This window comes from Petromyzon marinus, chromosome 9, assembly GCF_048934315.1.
Source record: "Petromyzon marinus isolate PM22_M1 ecotype Great Lakes invasive population chromosome 9, UKy_Petmar_22M1.pri1.0, whole genome shotgun sequence".
Classification (NCBI taxonomy): Eukaryota; Metazoa; Chordata; class Hyperoartia; order Petromyzontiformes; family Petromyzontidae; genus Petromyzon; species Petromyzon marinus.
Genome location: NC_133675.1, coordinates 371271 through 385035, shown reverse-complemented (window position 1 = coordinate 385035; position 13765 = coordinate 371271).

The following is a 13765-nucleotide window of genomic DNA, read 5'->3' as shown; positions in this document are numbered from 1 at the left end:
GACACACACACTCACCACGAACCCACAACACGGACCCACACACTCACCACGAACCCACAACATGGACCCACACACTTCCCACGAACCCAAAACACGGACCCACACACTCAACACGAACCCACAACACGGACCCACACACTCACCACGAACCCACAACACGGACCCACGCACTCACCACGAACCCACAACACGGACCCACACACTCACCACGAACCCACAACACAGACCAACACACTCACCAGGAACCCGCAATACGGACCCACACTCTTCCCATGAACCCACAACACGGACCCACGCACTCACCACGAACCCACAACACAGACCAACATACTCACCACGAACCTGCAACATGGGCCCACACACTCACCACGAACCCACAACACGGACCCTTACACTCACCAAGAACCCACAACACAGACAAACACACTCTTACCACGAACCCGCAATACGGACCCACACTCTCACCACGAACCCACAATACAAACCCACAATACAAACCCACACTCACCAAGAACCCACAATACGGATCCACACACTCACCAAGAACCCACAACACAGACCAATACATTCACCACGAACCCGCAACACGGACCCACACACTCACCACGAACCCACAACACGGACCCACACACTCACCACGAACCCACAACATGGACCCACACACTTCCCACGAACCCAAAACACGGACCCACACACTCAACACGAACCCACAACACGGACCCACACACTCACCACGAACCCACAACACGGACCCACGCACTCACCACGAACCCACAACACGGACCCACACACTCAACACGAACCCACAACACAGACCAACACACTCACCAGGAACCCGCAATACGGACCCACACTCTTCCCATGAACCCACAACACGGACCCACGCACTCACCACGAACCCACAACACAGACCAACATACTCACCACGAACCTGCAACATGGGCCCACACACTCACCACGAACCCACAACACGGACTCATACACTCACCACGAACCCACAACACGGACCCACACACTCACCACGAACCCACAATACAAACCCACACTCACCAAGAACCCACAACACGGATACACCCACTCACCAAGAACCCACAACACAGACCAATACATTCACCACGAATCCACAACACGGACCCACACACTCACAACGAACCCACAACATGGACCCACACACTCACCACGAACCCAGAACACGGACCCACACACTCACCACGAACCCACAACACGGACCCACACACTCACCACGAACCTACAACACGGACCCACACACTCACCACGAACCCACAACACGGACCCACACTCTCACCACGAACCCACAACACGGACCCACACGCTCACCACGAACCCACAACACGGACCCACACACTTACCACGAACCCACAACACGGACCCACACACTCACCACGAACCCACAACACGGACCCACACACTCAACACGAACCCACAACACGGACCCACACACTCACCACGAACCCACAACACAGACCAACACACTCACCACGAACCCACAACACGGACCCACACACTCAACTAGAACCCACAACACGGACCCACACTTTTCCCACGAACCCACAACACGGACCCACACACCACGAACCCACAACACAGACCAACATACTCACCACGAACCTGTAACATGGGCCCACACACTCACCACGAACCCACAACACGGACTCATACACTCACCACGAACCCACAACATGGACCCACACACTCACCACGAACCCACAATACAAACCCACACTCACCAGAATCCACAACACGGATCCACCCACTCATCAAGAACCCACAACACAGACCAATACATTCACCACGAACCCACAACACGGACCCACACACTCACCACGAACCCACAACACGGACCCACACACTCACCACGGACCCACACACTCACCACGAACCCGCAATACGGACCCACACTCTCACCACGAACCCACAATACAAACCCACAATACAAACCCACACTCACCAAGAACCCACAATACGGATCCACACACTCACCAAGAACCCACAACACAGACCAATACATTCACCACGAACCCGCAACACGGACCCACACACTCACCACAAACCCACAACACGGACCCACACACTCACCATGAACCCACAACACGGACCCACACACTCACCACGAACCCACAACACGGACCCACACACTCACCACGAACCCACAACACGGACCCACAACACGGACCCACACACTCACCACGAACCCACAACATGGACCCACACACTCACCACGAACCCACAACACAGACCAACACACTCACCAGGAACCCGCAATACGGACCCACACTCTTACCACGAACCCACAACATGGACCCACACACTCACCACGAACCCACAATACAAACCCACACTCACCAGAATCCACAACACGGATCCACCCACTCATCAAGAACCCACAACACAGACCAATACATTCACCACGAACCCACAATACAAACCCACAATACAAACCCACACTCACCAAGAACCCACAATACGGATCCACACACTCACCAAGAACCCACAACACAGACCAATACATTCACCACGAACCCGCAACACGGACCCACACACTCACCACGAACCCACAACACGGACTCATACACTCACCACGAACCCACAACACGGACCCACACTCTAACCACGAACCCACAATACAAACCCACACTCACCAAGAACCCACAACACGGATCCACCCACTCACCAAGAACCCACAACACAGACCAATACATTCACCACGAACCCACAACACGGACCCACACACTCACCACGAACCCACAACACGTACCCACACACTAGACCAGGAACCCACAACACGGACTCATACACTCACCACGAACCCACAACACGGACCCACACACTCACCACGAGCCCACAACACGGACCCACACACTCACGACGAACCCACAACACGGACCCACACACTCACCACGAACCCGCAACAGGGACCCACACACTTCCCACGAACCCACAACACGGACCCACACACTCACCACGAACCCACAACACGAACCCACACACTTACCACGAACCCACAACACGGACACTTACACTCACCAAGAACCCACAACACAGACAAACACACTCTTACCACGAACCCGCAATACGGACCCACACTCTCACCACGAACCCACAATACAAACCCACAATACAAACCCACACTCACCAAGAACCCACAATACGGATCCACACACTCACCAAGAACCCACAACACAGACCAATACATTCACCACGAACCCGCAACACGGACCCACACACTCACCACGAACCCACAACACGGACCCACACACTGACCATGAACCCACAACACGGATCCACACACTCACCACGAACCCACAACACGGACCCACACACTCACCACGAACCCACAACACGGACCCACACACTCACCACGAACCCACAACATGGACCCACACACTCACCACGAACCCACAACACAGACCAACACACTCACCAGGAACCCGCAATACGGACCCACACTCTTACCACGAACCCACAACATGGACCCACACACTCACCACGAACCCACAACACAGACCAACACACTCACCAGGAACCCGCAATACGGACCCACACTCTTACCACGAACCCACAACACGGACCCACACACTCACCAAAAACCCACAACACAGACCAATACATTCACCACGAACCCGCAACACGGACACACACACTCACCACGAACCCACAACACGGACCCACACACTCACCACGAACCCACAACATGGACCCACACACTTCCCACGAACCCAAAACACGGACCCACACACTCAACACGAACCCACAACACGGACCCACACACTCACCACGAACCCACAACACGGACCCACGCACTCACCACGAACCCACAACACGGACCCACACACTCACCACGAACCCACAACACAGACCAACACACTCACCAGGAACCCGCAATACGGACCCACACTCTTCCCATGAACCCACAACACGGACCCACGCACTCACCACGAACCCACAACACAGACCAACATACTCACCACGAACCTGCAACATGGGCCCACACACTCACCACGAACCCACAACACGGACCCTTACACTCACCAAGAACCCACAACACAGACAAACACACTCTTACCACGAACCCGCAATACGGACCCACACTCTCACCACGAACCCACAATACAAACCCACAATACAAACCCACACTCACCAAGAACCCACAATACGGATCCACACACTCACCAAGAACCCACAACACAGACCAATACATTCACCACGAACCCGCAACACGGACCCACACACTCACCACGAACCCACAACACGGACCCACACACTCACCACGAACCCACAACATGGACCCACACACTTCCCACGAACCCAAAACACGGACCCACACACTCAACACGAACCCACAACACGGACCCACACACTCACCACGAACCCACAACACGGACCCACGCACTCACCACGAACCCACAACACGGACCCACACACTCAACACGAACCCACAACACAGACCAACACACTCACCAGGAACCCGCAATACGGACCCACACTCTTCCCATGAACCCACAACACGGACCCACGCACTCACCACGAACCCACAACACAGACCAACATACTCACCACGAACCTGCAACATGGGCCCACACACTCACCACGAACCCACAACACGGACTCATACACTCACCACGAACCCACAACACGGACCCACACACTCACCACGAACCCACAATACAAACCCACACTCACCAAGAACCCACAACACGGATACACCCACTCACCAAGAACCCACAACACAGACCAATACATTCACCACGAATCCACAACACGGACCCACACACTCACAACGAACCCACAACATGGACCCACACACTCACCACGAACCCAGAACACGGACCCACACACTCACCACGAACCCACAACACGGACCCACACACTCACCACGAACCTACAACACGGACCCACACACTCACCACGAACCCACAACACGGACCCACACTCTCACCACGAACCCACAACACGGACCCACACGCTCACCACGAACCCACAACACGGACCCACACACTTACCACGAACCCACAACACGGACCCACACACTCACCACGAACCCACAACACGGACCCACACACTCAACACGAACCCACAACACGGACCCACACACTCACCACGAACCCACAACACAGACCAACACACTCACCACGAACCCACAACACGGACCCACACACTCAACTAGAACCCACAACACGGACCCACACTTTTCCCACGAACCCACAACACGGACCCACACACCACGAACCCACAACACAGACCAACATACTCACCACGAACCTGTAACATGGGCCCACACACTCACCACGAACCCACAACACGGACTCATACACTCACCACGAACCCACAACATGGACCCACACACTCACCACGAACCCACAATACAAACCCACACTCACCAGAATCCACAACACGGATCCACCCACTCATCAAGAACCCACAACACAGACCAATACATTCACCACGAACCCACAACACGGACCCACACACTCACCACGAACCCACAACACGGACCCACACACTCACCACGGACCCACACACTCACCACGAACCCGCAATACGGACCCACACTCTCACCACGAACCCACAATACAAACCCACAATACAAACCCACACTCACCAAGAACCCACAATACGGATCCACACACTCACCAAGAACCCACAACACAGACCAATACATTCACCACGAACCCGCAACACGGACCCACACACTCACCACGAACCCACAACACGGACCCACACACTCACCATGAACCCACAACACGGACCCACACACTCACCACGAACCCACAACACGGACCCACACACTCACCACGAACCCACAACACGGACCCACAACACGGACCCACACACTCACCACGAACCCACAACATGGACCCACACACTCACCACGAACCCACAACACAGACCAACACACTCACCAGGAACCCGTAATAAGGACCCACACTCTTACCACGAACCCACAACATGGACCCACACACTCACCACGAACCCACAATACAAACCCACACTCACCAGAATCCACAACACGGATCCACCCACTCATCAAGAACCCACAACACAGACCAATACATTCACCACGAACCCACAATACAAACCCACAATACAAACCCACACTCACCAAGAACCCACAATACGGATCCACACACTCACCAAGAACCCACAACACAGACCAATACATTCACCACGAACCCGCAACACGGACCCACACACTCACCACGAACCCACAACACGGACTCATACACTCACCACGAACCCACAACACGGACCCACACTCTAACCACGAACCCACAATACAAACCCACACTCACCAAGAACCCACAACACGGATCCACCCACTCACCAAGAACCCACAACACAGACCAATACATTCACCACGAACCCACAACACGGACCCACACACTCACCACGAACCCACAACACGTACCCACACACTAGACCACGAACCCACAACACGGACCCACAGACTCTTATCACGAACCCACAACACGGACCCACACACTCACCACGAACCCACAACACGGACCCACACACTCACCACGAACCCACAACACGGACCCACACACTCACCACGAACCCACAACACGGACCCACACACTCACCACGAACCCACAACATGGACCCACACACTCACCACGAACCCAGAACACGGACCCACACACTCACCACGAACCCACAACACGGACCCACACACTCACCACGAACCCACAACACGGACCCACACACTCACCACGAACCCACAACACGGACCCACACTCTCACCACGAACCCACAACACGGACCCACACGCTCACCACGAACCCACAACACGAACCCACACACTTACCACGAACCCACAACACGGACCCACACACTCACCACGAACCCACAACACGGACCCACACACTCAACACGAACCCACAACACTGACCCACACACTCACCACGAACCCACAACACAGACCAACACACTCACCACGAACCCACAACACGGACCCACACACTCAACACGAACCCACAACACGGACCCACACTCTTCCCACGAACCCACAACACGGACCCACACACCACGAACCCACAACACAGACCAACATACTCACCACGAACCTGTAACATGGGCCCACACACTCACCACGAACCCACAACACGGACTCATACACTCACCACGAACCCACAACATGGACCCACACACTCACCACGAACCCACAATACAAACCCACACTCACCAGAATCCACAACACGGATCCACCCACTCATCAAGAACCCACAACACAGACCAATACATTCACCACGAACCCACAACACGGACCCACACACTCACCACGAACCCACAACACGGACCCACACACTCACCACGGACCCACACACTCACCACGAACCCGCAATACGGACCCACACTCTCACCACGAACCCACAATACAAACCCACAATACAAACCCACACTCACCAAGAACCCACAATACGGATCCACACACTCACCAAGAACCCACAACACGGACCCACACACTCACCACGAACCCACAACATGGACCCACACACTCACCACGAACCCACAACACAGACCAACACACTCACCAGGAACCCGCAATACGGACCCACACTCTTACCACGAACCCACAACACGGACCCACACACTCACCACGAACCCACAACACGGACCCACACTCTCACCACGAACCCACAATACAAACCCACACTCACCAAGAACCCACAACACGGACCCACACACTCACCAAAAACCCACAACACAGACCAATACATTCACCACGAACCCGCAACACGGACACACACACTCACCACGAACCCACAACACGGACCCACACACTAGACCACGAACCCACAACACGGACCCACAGACTCTTACCACGAACCCACAACACGGACCCACACACTCACCACGAACCCAAAACACGTACCCACACACTCACCACGAACCCACAACACGGACCCACACACTCACCACGAACCCACAACATGGACCCACACACTCACCACGAACCCACAACACGGACCCACACACTCACCACGAACCCACAACACGAACCCACACACTCACCACGAACCCACAACACGGACCCACACACTCACCACGAACCCACAACATGGACCCACACACTCACCACGAACCCAGAACACGGACCCACAGACTCACCACGAACCCACAACACGGACCCACACACTCACCACGAACCCACAACACGGACCCACACACTCACCACGAACCCACAACACGGACCCACACTCTCACCACGAACCCACAACACGGACCCACACGCTCACCACGAACCCACAACACGGACCCACACACTTACCACGAACCCACAACACGGACCCACACACTCACCACGAACCCACAACACGGACCCACACACTCAACACGAACCCACAACACTGACCCACACACTCACCACGAACCCACAACACAGACCAACACACTCACCACGAACCCACAACACGGACCCACACACTCAACACGAACCCACAACACGGACCCACACTCTTCCCACGAACCCACAACACGGACCCACACACCACGAACCCACAACACAGACCAACATACTCACCACGAACCCACAACATGGACCCACACACTCACCACGAACCCACAATACAAACCCACACTCACCAGAATCCACAACACGGATCCACCCACTCATCAAGAACCCACAACACAGACCAATACATTCACCACGAACCCACAACACGGACCCACACACTCACCACGAACCCACAACACGGACCCACACACTCACCACGGACCCACACACTCACCACGAACCCGCAATACGGACCCACACTCTCACCACGAACCCACAATACAAACCCATAATACAAACCCACACTCACCAAGAACCCACAATACGGATCCACACACTCACCAAGAACCCACAACACAGACCAATAGATTCACCACGAACCCGCAACACGGACCCACACACTCACCACGAACCCACAACACGGACCCACACACTCACCACGAACCCACAACATGGACCCACACACTCACCACGAACCCACAACACGGACCCACACACTCACCACGGACCCACACACTCACCACGAACCCGCAATACGGACCCACACTCTCACCACGAACCCACAAAACAAACCCACAATACAAACCCACACTCACCAAGAACCCACAATACGGATCCACACACTCACCAAGAACCCACAACACAGACCAATACATTCACCACGAACCCGCAACACGGACCCACACACTCACCACGAACCCACAACACGGACCCACACACTCACCACGAACCCACAACATGGACCCACACACTCACCACGAACCCACAACACAGACCAACACACTCACCAGGAACCCGCAATACGGACCCACACTCTTACCACGAACCCACAACACGGACCCACACACTCACCACGAACCACAACACGGACCCACACTCTCACCACGAACCCACAATACAAACCCACACTCACCAAGAACCCACAACACGGACCCACACACTCACCAAAAACCCACAACACAGACCAATACATTCACCACGAACCCGCAACACGGACACACACACTCACCACGAACCCACAACACGGACCCACACACTCACCACGAACCCACAACATGGACCCACACACTTCCCACGAACCCACAACACGGACCCACACACTCAACACGAACCCACAACACGGACCCACACACTCACCACGAACCCACAACACGGACCCACGCACTCACCACGAACCCACAACACGGACCCACACACTCACCACGAACCCACAACACAGAACAACACACTCAGCAGGAACCCGCAATACGGACCCACACTCTTCCCACGAACCCACAACACGGACCCACGTACTCACCACGAACCCACAACACAGACCAACATACTCACCACGAACCTGCAACATGGGCCCACACACTCACCACGAACCCACAACACGGACTCATACACTCACCACGAACCCACAACACGGACCCACACACTCACCACGAACCCACAATACAAACCCACACTCACCAAGAACCCACAACACGGATCCACCCACTCACCAAGAACCCACAACACAGACCAATACATTCACCACGAACCCACAACACGGACCCACACACTCACCACGAACCCACAACACGGACCCACACACTAGACCACGAACCCACAACACGGACCCACAGACTCTTACCACGAACCCACAACACGGACCCACACACTCACCACGAACCCACAACACGGACCCACACACTCACCACGAACCCACAACACGGACCCACACACTCACCACGAACCCACAACATGGACCCACACACTCACCACGAACCCACAACACGGACCCACACACTCACCACGAACCCACAACACGGACCCACACACTCACCACGAACCCACAACACGGACTCACACACTCACCACGAACCCACAACATGGACCCACACACTCACCACGAACCCAGAACACGGACCCACACACTCACCACGAACCCACAACACGGACCCACACACTCACCACGAACCCACAACACGGACCCACACACTCACCACGAACCTACAACACGGACCCAAACTCTCACCACGAACCCACAACACGGACCCACACGCTCACCATGAACCCACAACACGGACCCACACACTTACCACGAACCCACAACACAGACCAACACACTCACCACGAACCCACAACACGGACCCACACACTCAACACGAACCCACAACACGGACCCACACTCTTCCCACGAACCCACAACACGGACCCACACACCACGAACCCACAACACAGACCAACATACTCACCACGAACCTGTAACATGGGCCCACACACTCACCACGAACCCACAACACGGACTCATACACTCACCACGAACCCACAACATGGACCCACACACTCACCACGAACCCACAATACAAACCCACACTCACCAGAATCCACAACACGGATCCACCCACTCATCAAGAACCCACAACACAGACCAATACATTCACCACGAACCCACAACACGGACCCACACACTCACCACGAACCCACAACACGGACCCACACACTCACCACGGACCCACACACTCACCACGAACCCGCAATACGGACCCACACTCTCACCACGAACCCACAATACAAACCCACAATACAAACCCACACTCACCAAGAACCCACAATACGGATCCACACACTCACCAAGAACCCACAACACAGACCAATACATTCACCACGAACCCGCAACACGGACCCACACACTCAACACGAACCCACAACACGGACCCACACTCTTCCCACGAACCCACAACACGGACCCACACACCACGAACCCACAACACAGACCAACATACTCACCACGAACCCACAACATGGACCCACACACTCACCACGAACCCACAATACAAACCCACACTCACCAGAATCCACAACACGGATCCACCCACTCATCAAGAACCCACAACACAGACCAATACATTCACCACGAACCCACAACACGGACCCACACACTCACCACGAACCCACAACACGGACCCACACACTCACCACGGACCCACACACTCACCACGAACCCGCAATACGGACCCACACTCTCACCACGAACCCACAATACAAACCCACAATACAAACCCACACTCACCAAGAACCCACAATACGGATCCACACACTCACCAAGAACCCACAACACAGACCAATAGATTCACCACGAACCCGCAACACGGACCCACACACTCACCACGAACCCACAACACGGACCCACACACTCACCACGAACCCACAACATGGACCCACACACTCACCACGAACCCACAACACGGACCCACACACTCACCACGGACCCACACACTCACCACGAACCCGCAATACGGACCCACACTCTCACCACGAACCCACAAAACAAACCCACAATACAAACCCACACTCACCAAGAACCCACAATACGGATCCACACACTCACCAAGAACCCACAACACAGACCAATACATTCACCACGAACCCGCAACACGGACCCACACACTCACCACGAACCCACAACACGGACCCACACACTCACCACGAACCCACAACATGGACCCACACACTCACCACGAACCCACAACACAGACCAACACACTCACCAGGAACCCGCAATACGGACCCACACTCTTACCACGAACCCACAACACGGACCCACACACTCACCACGAACCACAACACGGACCCACACTCTCACCACGAACCCACAATACAAACCCACACTCACCAAGAACCCACAACACGGACCCACACACTCACCAAAAACCCACAACACAGACCAATACATTCACCACGAACCCGCAACACGGACACACACACTCACCACGAACCCACAACACGGACCCACACACTCACCACGAACCCACAACATGGACCCACACACTTCCCACGAACCCACAACACGGACCCACACACTCAACACGAACCCACAACACGGACCCACACACTCACCACGAACCCACAACACGGACCCACGCACTCACCACGAACCCACAACACGGACCCACACACTCACCACGAACCCACAACACAGAACAACACACTCACCAGGAACCCGCAATACGGACCCACACTCTTCCCACGAACCCACAACACGGACCCACGTACTCACCACGAACCCACAACACAGACCAACATACTCACCACGAACCTGCAACATGGGCCCACACACTCACCACGAACCCACAACACGGACTCATACACTCACCACGAACCCACAACACGGACCCACACACTCACCACGAACCCACAATACAAACCCACACTCACCAAGAACCCACAACACGGATCCACCCACTCACCAAGAACCCACAACACAGACCAATACATTCACCACGAACCCACAACACGGACCCACACACTCACCACGAACCCACAACACGGACCCACACACTAGACCACGAACCCACAACACGGACCCACAGACTCTTACCACGAACCCACAACACGGACCCACACACTCACCACGAACCCACAACACGGACCCACACACTCACCACGAACCCACAACACGGACCCACACACTCACCACGAACCCACAACATGGACCCACACACTCACCACGAACCCACAACACGGACCCACACACTCACCACGAACCCACAACACGGACCCACACACTCACCACGAACCCACAACATGGACCCACACACTCACCACGAACCCAGAACACGGACCCACACACTCACCACGAACCCACAACACGGACCCACACACTCACCACGAACCCACAACACGGACCCACACACTCACCACGAACCTACAACACGGACCCAAACTCTCACCACGAACCCACAACACGGACCCACACGCTCACCATGAACCCACAACACGGACCCACACACTTACCACGAACCCACAACACAGACCAACACACTCACCACGAACCCACAACACGGACCCACACACTCAACACGAACCCACAACACGGACCCACACTCTTCCCACGAACCCACAACACGGACCCACACACCACGAACCCACAACACAGACCAACATACTCACCACGAACCTGTAACATGTTCCCACACACTCACCACGAACCCACAACACGGACTCATACACTCACCACGAACCCACAACATGGACCCACACACTCACCACGAACCCACAATACAAACCCACACTCACCAGAATCCACAACACGGATCCACCCACTCATCAAGAACCCACAACACAGACCAATACATTCACCACGAACCCACAACACGGACCCACACACTCACCACGAACCCACAACACGGACCCACACACTCACCACGGACCCACACACTCACCACGAACCCGCAATACGGACCCACACTCTCACCACGAACCCACAATACAAACCCACAA